Below are 13,600 nucleotides of genomic sequence, written 5' to 3' on the forward strand. Positions count from 1 at the left end.
GGAGTATATCTCCCACCTATATTCAAAGCTTAATTTTTAATAAGGTTACTTTGACTATCATTAGGTTTTATTAGGAGACTTTCTTGATATCTGGAGATAAACGTTTTTTTTAATGAGTCAGAAGTTGTTAGAGGAAAAGGGAGAAATCTTTATCAAAGACAGAGAGATTATGTCAGAGACATTTGGCAGTATTAGGCCTGGATGATGTCTGGAAATGTGCAACTAAATGGAAAGGGGTGCCAAAAAGTAATTACTCCCCTAGACATTCAACTTGGTCTAGAACAGACAAAGTTTGCAAATAAAGAGATAAAGAAGGAAATAAAAGAAATAAATATAGGCCCCTTTGACTTTTTCATGACCATGCACACCTAGTGAAGATTCTGTGTATTCGAAAGGGGGGGAACAATTGGATATACACCAGAGATTCCCATAATACTGCCAGAAGGATAAGAAATTCAGCATTTGGATTAACAAATAGCTGAGTTCATTATTACAGGGTTCTGTGGACTAGGCCATTAAAAGTGAGATGTAGCAAACCAAGAATTAAAGAAAGGGGAGGGCAGAAAGATGTCTTAGGCTTAGGGAAATGGAAGAAATTAGAGAGCTATAGCAGAAAAAAATGCAGACCTCAGTGAAATGAAGAATTGTTAAAAGTTAAGGCATTTACAGGACTCACAGAATGAGAGAATTTTAATGCAAAAGATAGCACCCATGGGTTTCTACTATTATAAAATGCCATGTATCATGAGAGTGCTAGCAGGATGAGTGAGGGAGATTAATTTGCTAAGGTGTTCTAGGAGTGGCGAAGTGAAATCTACAGTGAAGGAAATACTGAAGATTTGTAAGGCCTACTTTACAGATTTAATTACATCAGAAGTGATGATGGAGAATGTGCAAGAAACAATCCAATTGTTTCTGAGGAAGGAGGAGCTGTCAAAAATAGAAGATAGTCAGAAGAATGAACTGCAATATAAACAAAAGAGGGATGAGATTAAATCTGCAATGAGTTAACAAGAGTTATGTAAATCTCTGAGAACAGATGGAATTCCTATTGAAGTACGAATGATGGGGGGAATAGACTGCTAGATATGTAGGAAAAAGCTAATGAATAAGATTTTATAACCAAAGAAGATGCCAGACTCTTGTAAAGGAGGGAGTATAATATTTATACTGAAAGATGGTGGAATGGAGACATGAGGAATCCTAGCTTATATTAACCTATTATAGCTTTGATTCAAGACTATACAATTTGTTTATGGCAATTCTGGCCACAAGACTAGCAAAAATACTACAGGACATAATATATCTAGTTCAATGTGGCTTTATTGGATGCAGAACAAGTTTCAATAATGTAACAAGAACTTTAATAGTAATTTGAGATGCCAGTAGAAGTAGGAGCCAGGTCACAGTCCTTGTCATAGGAGGCAGGTCACAGTCCTTGGCATAGATGCAGAAAAAGTCTTTGATAGGGTGGAATAGAGATTTCTCTTAACAATTTTGAGAAAGATAGGGATGCCAGAGCAACTAGTGGAATATACTCTGAGAAAAACTGTGAAGGTAAAAATAAGATCATGGTTATCTGAAGGAATAATGATAACTAGGGGCACAAGACAGGGACGCCAACTATCCCCCTTTGGTTTTTGCTTTAGCTAGAGCCCTGTGCAGACTTGCTAAGAATTTCAGAGATAGAGGGGTACAAATGGGGACCAAAAGAGATACTGTACAAAGCTGAAAATAGGTTGTTTCACAGAATTTCAAGGTTTGGACTAATCTCAGAGTATAAGGTAAATATAGAGAATTCCAAAGTAATTTTTGTTAATTCTGAAGGGGATGTAACGCCTCAAATTGGGATTTGGATCTCCTATAAAATGGAGGGTATGAAATATATTAGATTTGGTTACAAAATGCTTATGAAAAATCCTTAGATAATTCTTATGAAGAACAATTAAGAAATATATAGCAGAGATTCCAAAAGTGGAAGCATCGAGATCTGGAAACTGATCAAAGGACACAGGTACTGAATTGAAATATGTTGCCCCACATTCTATATTTGGGTCAAGCATTTTGAACTTTCATTGATGTCAGTATATGCATGAGACTGAGGAACTGGGTGAGGCAGTTTTTCTGGATAGGTGCACCACCTACTGTAACCTGGGAGAAAGAGACAGTTCCAAAGGATGAGGGAAGGCTGGCTGCACTTGAGTTACCACAATACCTTCAAACAATTCAGTGGGTCAGACTGGCACAATGTCAAGACAACATCTATCATGTGGTATGGAAGGACATGATAAAGAACAGACATCGGTGGTTAGATAAAAAAGTCATGTGGCAAGCCTTTTTGGGGGGGTATCCAAAGACAGTGAAGTATGCCATATTAGCTACTGTAAAGATAGACATATGCATGAACTTTAGAATGATCTTTTAAAAGCAATTTTGCAGATAAGGGCAAGAGTGGAAGTTTGGAAGAACAACAACTATGTACACAGATGGAGGGGGAAATGCACAGAGATTAAATATCGGAATCGGATCCTAGTGGGGAAGAGTGAGGAGCTGGGAATACGTCTGTCATATCTATAATCTGGACAGCAGTTAGAATTGATCTATACTAGATTAAGGAGGAGGTGGAAGGGACTAGTTAGGTTACTACTTAAGCAGAGTACCCTGAAATGATTAAATAGCTAATGCAGCTGAGAGATGGGCAGCTGCACATTTACACTTGACAGGACAAATAACAAAAGCAAAAAAAAAAACAAATGCAACCAGATTAACAGTGAGTACATTTAGATGTGAAAGGTGGGGAGATACTTCTAGAGGATGTGATTAACCAAAAGATTAGGAAATGGTTAGTACACTTTCAAGCAATATGATCAGGAGCAGGAAATTTTGGATATTTGAGTGTAGGTGCCTGCACAAATATTTATATATCTCGATCATGATAGCTTGGATGTTTAGATGGGCAAAAATTAGTTGTTGGAGATGTAATAGACAAGAATAACTGTTCATATTAGAGTGTAAGATCTCATTATAGGTGTATAGTATTTTGCAGATCCACAAAGTCCTCATTAGTGACAATCTTATGTAAGAGAGCAGTGTCTCATGGGAGACAGGAAGAGTACTTCCACATGTATGTCCGTACGTTAATTTTCTTTTTTCTGAGCTGCATAACTCTGGATGTGCAAAATACTACCTCATAGGCTTATAGGTAAGTACTAGGCTGCAGAATCAGTTAACACACCATTGGTGGAAGTTCAGGTGGATGTAAAAGATCCCATGGCACTTATCAGAACAGGGGAGTTACTGATATAACACATCAGATTACTATACACACAGTGGTATACTAATACTATAGGGTCAATTATACTGCATACACTTAAAGATAAAAACTTATCTACTCAAAACAAACATGTCAATTACCCTCCACACCCATTTGTCTGCAGTATGTGGTCAGTTTAAGAATCACACTGTCACTATCCTACAATTTACTACATAACAATTCTTTACATCTGTTGGTTCATATGACCCAAACAGCACTCATTCATATGCTTCCATCTTATCCCACTTATCAGGATATAAGACATGAGCTACCATTTCCATATACAACTTTTAAAGCAATCATACAAAAATTCTGCATTAACTTTTATTTACATATCTCTTGAAGACTTCTACAATATTCTAACCAAGCATGTTCAATTGTTTCTGCCACTTGACATGTTACACATTCTTTCATTCTTCTGTTTATATTTCATTTGACTCTCAACATGTAATTTCGGTACTTGCGTATTATCGCAACCACATTTTTGCGGTTGCCAAATTGGCATACTAGAAAGGAAACGAGTGCGGGAAACACTACAAAGTGTTTTGGTAACTCATTACTGCTAAGGAATACGTTTAGATTACCTTGACGCTGACAAATTACTGAACAATTACGCTTCTTGTTTTGCATGCATTACACACATGCACATTTGAATTGACATGGCTGCTGTCTTACTAATGAAAGGAATGCTTGCACTGTGAGGAACGAATCCTGAGAATAAAAAGACAGAGGTAGGAATCATGCTTTTGGTAAACTATTTATTTCTTACAAGTTGTGAACACGATTGAAAATATCCCTTTCAATGTCAAACTTGCAGTAACTGATGCTTTTCTAAAGGGGAGGGTGGATTATGTGAACAGCTTATTCTGGGATTGGTATGCAATCTGTCGAGTGTGAATACACTTTATGAAATCCACACAGACCAAAGAGGTGTGCAGTGTTTTAAGTGTTAAACTGCGCAAGTAACAGGTATTTTGTTCCTCCACACTCATGAAGGGGGTGGCATTTTTTTTCAAAGTCCTTTAAACCATCGTTTATGAAAATGTCAGAGGTGCATGTTGGTGATTGATATTCTCTCTCAGGCATTAAGAAGTGTCAGAAGCAGCAGTCACAATTGTGAGCGCTGTATTCATTGCCTGACATCAGTAAAACACGCTACCCAATTTCTTATTTCATTCTTATTCCTCTTCCAAGCCCATCACCAATATCCCAGAAGACTTCTTAACAGTTTTGTTGACCCTTTTAAATTTAGGGATTATTTGAGTGAAACAAGAGCAATGGTTGCGTTAATACGTAAGTACCGTAATTTCTTTAACATCAATCCCCATAAAAATCTTTCATTTTTCAGACAGCTTTATTTAAAAAAAAAACTAAATGCACAAGTATCAGACTCTTTAAATAGACATCCCTCAATTCAGTAAATATATTTAAAAAAGAAAAGCACAAGCCAGCTAGTTTAAAAACTCAAATTATGGTTGAATGAGAGCTAACATTATCTAAGAAGTCCTTATGGTACAGCAACAAAGGATTTACAGGAGGACCATTTCTTATGTGTCTTCTGATTAATGATGGGTTTTCAGAGTTAAACTCAAGAGATGCCTGTGCCTCTAGGAGTATGTATAAATCCATATAAACAGGAGAGTTGGTCTTTACCGTTTGTTCATACATTTCTTAGCCTCCAAAAGCAAAAGATTTATCATACTAACGTGTGAATAACAAAAATTAGGTTAAGCTGGAATCCCAAAAGAAATAACCTATGCAATGATTAAGTATCCAGGTCATATAAAGTCACAAATTTGTTGAAGCATCCACTTAAACCCCAAATGAGTCAGGCAATCACAGAATATATTACCCCAGTCTTCAAAAACCCCAGACTAACCCCTCCAACAGGAAAAGTCGACCACAGAAAAAATTCTATTTAATCCAGCAGGCATATGACAATAATTAAACTGGCACTGCCAGTAAAAAAAAAAAATCAGAAATTTCATGAACAAAGGCATACCCCGGGATTCATGAAGCTCGGCGCAAGGCCGGCGTAAGGCCTGCGCCGGCGGTGCATGGAATATCCGGCGCAGTAGCGCCATATACATATTAATGAGAGTGCACCGGAATCACAGACACGTGCGTAGTGTACGTGAGCGAGCCCAGGTAGGATCGTCTGGGCGTGTCTAAGCCGGCATGAGGTGAGCAACCTAATGTGCTGACAGCCACGGTCCGCCCACAATAGTAATGGCAGCAGCCAGGTCCCGTGCAGAATGAAACGCACGTACAGTATGCAACATAGTCCCCGTTCCAAATTAGCGGAGAAGCAAATAGAAGCCACGAAGGCATAAGTGTACCCGTCCAAGGAGCAAAGGATACGCATAAGACCGCCTTCGTCCCGCAATGCACTGTCAGTGTTTACACTCAGAGAAGGTGTACAGCCGCATGTCAGCGCCGCACCGACATAGGAGCAGCGACTAAGGTCACCACCTGTCCCACTTTGGTTGGGCATGTCTCTCCATGGAGAGTTGTGTCCCGAAAAAGCGTATTAGAAATGGCTGATGTGCTACGATTGTAGGACACAATGATATCCTATGTAATGTAATGGTAGCATGAATTGGTTATTTCTGTAACAGAAATACCGAAATGACACAATAAACAGAATAAGCAAGGAAATTGCCACAATAATAAGCAAATTATTTAGGCAAACAAGTGAATTTCTATGCTATATAGTGACCGTTTGTATGTGTCGGCCTGTAAAGGCAGATGTGAGTCCCGGAAATATCCCAGATCGGAAAATGGAAAAGGTGGAAACCCCAGCAGCGACATGGGCATGGTCACCAGGGTTACCTGCTGTCCCAAAGTGCCATGGACAGTCCCTGATTGGACAGTCGTGTCCCTGCAACAATCGTAAAATGGAAAATGACCTGCGATCCCCTGCCACGCAAATTCCGCAATATACATGTAAATAGTAGCATAAAACATATACATTACGGTATGGAACACAGACATGGCATAAGAAAATAAATAAGGAACCCAACCGCTTACAGAATAGGCTCATAGTATGGCAAACAAGTGAAGTTCTGTCTACTGCACTAGCCCTGGGTATGTGTAGTCCTGCAAATTTCGAAGTGTCCACATAACATGCCCCACTATGGGCATTGGAAAAGGTGCCAACCATAATGGTCACAAGCAGTAGTGACAGTACATAGCCGGGTAGCTGTGCCGACATAACAACAGTAAGGAAGCAAGATACCCCAAACACAGGCAAACATGTGCATAGCAACATATCCCAGACCCAGCAACGTCTCTGTTGCATACACTGGATGGTGTATGATGAAGTGTAATATCCAGAAGCAGAACCCATGCATTCGGATGTACTACACAATAGCCTCATTGTACATGTCAGTCACACCCATGTATACCCCTGCACCCAAACCTGCTAGCATCCGTGTGCAGCTATACAACCACACACAATGTGCATACCTGAACTGTGGTAAGATGTTTGTGTTAGGCAATGCCACAGCGGGCAAATCATTACCCACATGTCAGCAACCCACCGCAGGTACAGATATGTAAATGGCTGCATGTGAATGTGTCAGCAGAATGTGTACATCCGGCATGTAGTATGTACCCGTCCAAACCATCTAGGTTTGCATACGACACGGTGCACATAAGTGTACACATGTGGACAAGTCGGGTCGTTGGACCACCGCATCGGCGATTATCTTTGCAGTGAAGTCGATCACATATAGCGGAACAGGTGCCTAACACACAGGACATCCTAACAGGGTGCTACAGGCAAAGAAGGGGAAACTGGGACATCACATGTGGAGATAAGCGTGGCTGGACGGACAAATACACACGGTCAAGGTAAAGGATGGAACAACATGCATATGGCTGGATGGATGTTGTTCGTAAAATATATAGAAACACATATGAAGTTCCAGTTTACACTCGAAATACTATATAATGTATTGAATTGTACCGTACAATATGGCAGCAGAACTAAGCCTGCATGTAATTGGTGAAGCTAAGCTGTACTGTGATGGAATTCTGAACCTGGCAGTAAGCAGGACAGCAGGCTCATGTCTGTCATCATTAATTATTTGCTGGGTTACAGAACAATAAATGTATGTACATGCATAACAGCACTCCTTCCCCAGAGGAGGATGGCCTTGTGAGCTCAATGGAAGATAGCAGTACAACTCCCTACCAGACAGACAAAGCATCGTATTAAGAAATTAACTGTCCACTGTATCGTAACAGTCTAGGGTCCTTGAAACAGCTACAATCACAAAAGGATACTGTAATGTACAAGGTGCCTTGCAAGGCTGTGTTATTCCCATGAGAAAACAATTTAAAAGCACGAGCCCAGCACCCACGTATGTATAGACTATTGCGGACCATAGTGATGGAAATGCCCTGTGACCGACCACGTCAGTAAGGTGGGCAAAAGCTGATTGTAAACACTATATAAAGAAACTGCTTACTGTATAGAGTCAGACAAAACTCTCATACTTGGACTGTACATTATTTAGCCTGCCTGTGTACACTACTAAAACTGTCCGAACCCGAGCCTCCTGTGTTATCGGCTGTCACTTAGAAAAGCCTACTGATAACTACAGTCTGGTTGTAACAACTTATTTCACATCGTGATCCTTGTAATCCGGAATTCCCTTGGTAAGCTACAGGTCAGAGTGCATGGCTGGTTAGACATGTACGCTGGAGAATATGCATAAATGGTTCTTCTTGAATGAAAAGACCTCCGACTGAATTGTTGTGTGTAAAGAGGCTGTTTACTGTCTGATCTGTGGCTGAAAAGCGGAAAACTGGATCCCAAGAAGAAAGCGTGCAGCCTTAAACAGGAGGCCCAGGTAAGGAGTGTCTGCCTTTTTGTGTCTATTGTAGATCAGGGACCAGACTACATTGTGTTTCTGTTAACAGTACTGATATCGGGTCGAAGACCTGCCCACATACTGTTAAATCTGAACATAGGTCAGGGGAACACACAGCAGAGTAAATAGTGAATGTAGACACTACAGTGGATACAGGGAAGGAGACACACGTGTTATGACAGAAGGTGCGTAGCAGTCGTGTAGAGGATATGGGAGATTATTGAAGCAACAGATCATGTGATCCGCGTTTGACGGGTGACGTGAAGAATATGCAATCGCAGAGAGCACATAATGTGAGTTACGCAGCAAAATGGGGTAATAAATATGACATTGATGGTATATTAGGCAACATACCGTTACTGAAACATTGTAATCGCTGAAAATTTGATGCATATGTTCCAAGGTAAACACCTGTTCCACCCTGAGAGGGATATGCCCTCTCTGGCCAGCCGTGTCCTGTAAATAAACCGAACACATGTCAAATGTCCTGATATCTCAGGACAAACATTTCCCAGATATATATCAAAATGGTAGCATAAAACAGTAAATTTGTATGTGGAACAGCAAAATATAATAATAAACAGAATAAGCAACTGAAATGCTACAACAATTGGTCGCTCACCTGGCAAAACGTGAATACCTGTCCTATGTACTGGCCATGGGCATGCATTTTCCAGGCAAATTACACGTTCCGAACACTAATGTCCCACATTGTGCATTGGAAAAGGTGGCAGCCCTAAGATGTGCAGGCGACAAAACAGCGACAATTGGGTATCCGTCATGCACATCGGTGGACTGAGGTAGTGTACTGAAGGGAATAGAACACTACAAATGGCTAAGCATCATACGTACACAGAGAAGATCATAATACAGTAGTACCGATCGCCCCCCCCCCCACAACACCCTACCACCGCAGATACCACATGCAGGATATTAAGCGGGAGGGCAGGCTGAGTCCCCACACGTTATCCTGTGGCAACAGAGGTAGCATAACGAACAAATGTAATAGAAGCTATCGAAACCACATCCCGAACACGTAACATACCTAGGGACACCGGTAAGAACACAGTACTACAACAGAGTGAGGATATCTGTCAATTAATTGAAGTACCGAACCATCAGGCAGGACAGGAAGGCCAGGACCCAACCCCGTGGCGTATAGACCGTGGACACCAGAAGATATCTGCAAAGTCATAGAGAATTCCCCATCCACAAAGTAATCGCTATTCACCATGCAATACCCTGTATCTCCTGACCCGGAAACCAAAAGGGGAATGGCGGATGGTACAGTATGTATAAGCTGTAAATCATGTAAGAATACTTAGGGTAGCGTTGGTGCCAGACCCACACACTATATTCAATGCAATGAACATGCCACAGAAGTATCTTACCGTGGTACATATAAGCTATGCTTACTTTGCAATACCTATACATCCACATAGTCCGTATTGCTTTGCTTGTACAGTCAGGGTGACTACTGGTCAGCGGGGCTACTGTGAAAGTACAACGATATTCTCACAGGGGATGGCTAGCTACATTCCGGTGTCAACTCCACCCGGGGCCAGTCAAGCTCCACTTTAATTGGATGATATTCTGCTTGCGGCCCCTACCCAGCAGCAATTTTAGGAAGATACAATAGCATTATTGAGATAATCAGCAGAACAGGGACATAAAGTAAGCAAGCATAAATTGCAACTACAGAGAATACAGGTCAATTACCTGGCATATCTGGTATCCAAGTAGGGTAGAACATCACATGGCGATAGGAAGGTAGCAATATAATAACCACCCAAGCCAACTAACAAGAAGGGAATGATGTCGTGTCTGGGCCGACTAACACATGTTAAATCTGGATACCAAACAATGCTGTGCAATCCGCTGTATTGTTTGCCTTAACCTTTAATACACCTATGGCAGCACAACACATAGTACACGGATTACAGTAGCAGAAACAGCGTTATGCAGACTAGAGCGATTGATAGCCTCAACAGCTGTAGTGGGTCTCGTGAATAATCATAACACATGTTGTCAGACCGTAGATTGTAAGCGGAGATATATGGCGTCAGTCTTGATGCAACAGCAGGGAAGTAAGCAACGCTAAATAGCTGACTACTCATTGCAGTTGGACACTGTGGCATGGTCACTGCCACATTGTGTACTGAGCAGTTGTTGTAGCACCCATGGCAGTACAGGCCCGGCCGTAATGTTACTAGACCACCCTCTCACTGTGAGAATGTGTCATGCAGTTGCGATCAATCTGCTGCAAGAGAAGATAGAATTCCTGACTCGTGCTACACATTTGTCATGTCTGACCATACCACTGAGTCAACCTCACATGGTGATTGAGCGTTGTACAACATGAAACCTATCAACGTCACGTCTGACACCTGTGTATGGCACACCACACAGTTGCCTATACGAAATGGATTAAATAACTACACACAGACATGATAACACTGATATACCCTTAGATGATGCAGAGGTGACAGTTAATGTGTACGGATCATGTAGACAGAGCCCTACAGGAGCGAAGGAAGTAGTTTATGCAGTAGTTATTGATAATGACACTGTAGACGGCCAAACCCTGCAGCATAACGTGTCTGCTCAAGCAGCAGAATAGATAGCTTTAACACGTGCCTGTACTGTAGCGGAAAAATGATGTGTGGACATAGTCATTCTGTTGTCTGTGCAGTGCATGTTTATGAGCAGCAGTGGAAGAATAGGGGAATGATAACATCCATCGGTAAACCGATTAATCATGCGCATACGAACCTGAATGCATTAGACTACATGCAGTTACCCACTGAAGTAGGTAATTGTAAATGTGCAGGGCATAGAAAGCAACAGGATAACAGTAGGAAAGGTGAGGCATGAGCTCATGCACCTGCAAAACAAGCAGCGTCACAGTTGGAAAGTGTCTGTGTGAATGAGGAATGACAAACCTCAGACTGTTTAGATGTAGAAACTGTACAAACAATGCAAACAGCAACTACGAAAGCAGAAAAGCCGCCGTGGTTATGCCGAGGAGCAATCCTTGAACACGGACTGCACATATCCACAGTGATAAAGCCAATATTAACGTCTAAGATATTCAGATATGCGGCTTTGTGGAGCCACGGGTAGAGACATGTCTCAACAGGGGCGATGGTACATTTGGTTAACAGAATACCCCTAACATACGGAATGACGAACCACATACAAACCTCATGAGCAGCGTGTCACGTTTGCCGTAGATATCATGCACAGGGAGTATTTAAACCGAAGGGAGTGAGTTTACCTACACCACCCTAACCGTTCTGTACTATTTGTATGGAATTCATACATTTGCATAAATGTGAAGGGAACAAATACTGTTCAGCGATTACACATATATATAATCAAAATGGGTAGAAGCATTCCCAACCAGTAATCCGGATGCAGCAGCAGTGGCAAAGGTGCCAGTAAAATTAAGTATCCCTAGATCTGGCATGCTGTAAAGAAGCTACAGTGACAGTAGAACACATGTAGTTAACCAGACAATCACGCTACCTGGAGGATTACTTCGTATTACCATGAATGTCAATTGCATGTACAACCCACACTCAGCACGACTGCTGCCGCCGTAGAATGGGATCGAGAAATAAGTAGAGGAGTTTGGTGGGTGACATCCAGGCGAGTTACATCAGCTGTCTACCTCTAGCATTGCTGAGCATGACAACAGTTCCAAATGTAAAGTGCTGCACCCACTTGAAGTAGTATGTGGAATGGCATATCATGTGCCAGAGTGGAAAGCTGTCATACCTGCGGAGGCGGAGGTCGATGACTCAGTAGTAGGTGACATGAGAGGATTGTTAACTAGTAACACTGTGCTTCAGTTAAAGTCTGTTACAGATAAGAGCAAGCGAAGGCGGAAGCATAGCTGACACCAGTATCCTGTGTGTATCTCACTCTTATCCATAGAACAGTATTGCCAAGTGGACAGTCCGATTGTCTGTACGGGTACTCTTGGCATCGCCTACCGCAGTAAAGTTTGCAGAGAGGTCGTCCTGGGTCCACCTCACATTTCTCAAACTGGTAAAGGATATCAAGTCTGATTGACATCTTGTAGCTGATATACCAAAGAGACCGAATCACACGGCGAAGACTATATAACAATACAAAGCAACCCCAAAGACATTTATGTTTGCTGTCCTAATGATTATACACCTATTAACCATGTTTGTGTTTACGTCACAATTTCTGGGACCTTACCTGCATATAACTACACGGATACAAATACTGATACGTGATCAACTGGTCACAGAGTGTCTTCCACACTTCAACAGATACCTAGGCATGATGCGTGTGCATATAGAGACTAGGAACACTTTAAATTGCTGTGTTTGTACTGCCATACCTACATCATATGGAGGACTTCCGATGCATGTTGTCCCCTTGGGGATAGATTGAGACTTGTGAATATCTACACTTTGATACAGGTTCTGTGAGATCACAGGACAACGTGGCAATGTACTTACCTGTTACACAAAAAGGAATTGTATGTTATCATAAACATGGTACAGTTTCAGTTGGTGGGAGTATTTGTAACATAACTGTGTCTTACGAATGTCATATAACAGCCAAAGATCACAGTACAACTTGTAGCACCATTCCTAATTTGTATTGAAACATCATGAGAACAATGTTGAAGGATGTGCAGAAACATCCTGAATTGTATAAACATTCCTCTGTTAGAGACAGGAATTTGTTACATGCAGAGGTAACCCGCATCAGTAATAAAGTAGAATATAGTTATGTTGTTTGTGGGAAATAAGCATAGCAATGGTTACCTGGGAATTGGTCCGGCAGTTGTTATTTGGGTTATCTGGCTCCAGTCACATGACATACTGTACAATTGCCTGTGGGTGCGAAACGAACTATAACACATATAGCTCGAAGAACTGGGAACACAGTCGAGAAACCTACTAATCCAGTGGGTGAAATGGAAGCTGTTCTGACATGTCAGTCCTCTGCAAGAGATAAAGGAATACCGATTCATATGGACTTCAGTGACAGTGTCACAACCTGGGCTGGAACACCCCCAGCTTCTGGAGTAGTGAAATCAATCAGGGAACAGAGGAAGTTATCAAAAACTGTTGGAGGAAGGATCAATGTGAGTACCCGCTCCTGAACATGTGACTGATGAACTGGATGCAATGAGAACTGTTGTGTCACAAAATGTAATAGTGCACGACTGCACCGTGGCGCTGAGAATTGGTACGTGCGCGCTTACTGAAGAAGATCGCTGTGTCCAACTACCACATGAAGAGACCAAAAGCAACGCCCACCTACAGGTAATATAGCAGGTGTCATCCATGGCGGAACCAGGCCCAAACCCACTGCGAACCATTTCCACAAACCATTGGGTGGATGGGGTCAGTCATACTGA

Source organism: Protopterus annectens, chromosome 7.part0 (genome assembly GCF_019279795.1).
Source record: "Protopterus annectens isolate FY-2018-M chromosome 7.part0, PAN1.0, whole genome shotgun sequence".
Classification (NCBI taxonomy): domain Eukaryota; kingdom Metazoa; phylum Chordata; order Ceratodontiformes; family Protopteridae; genus Protopterus; species Protopterus annectens.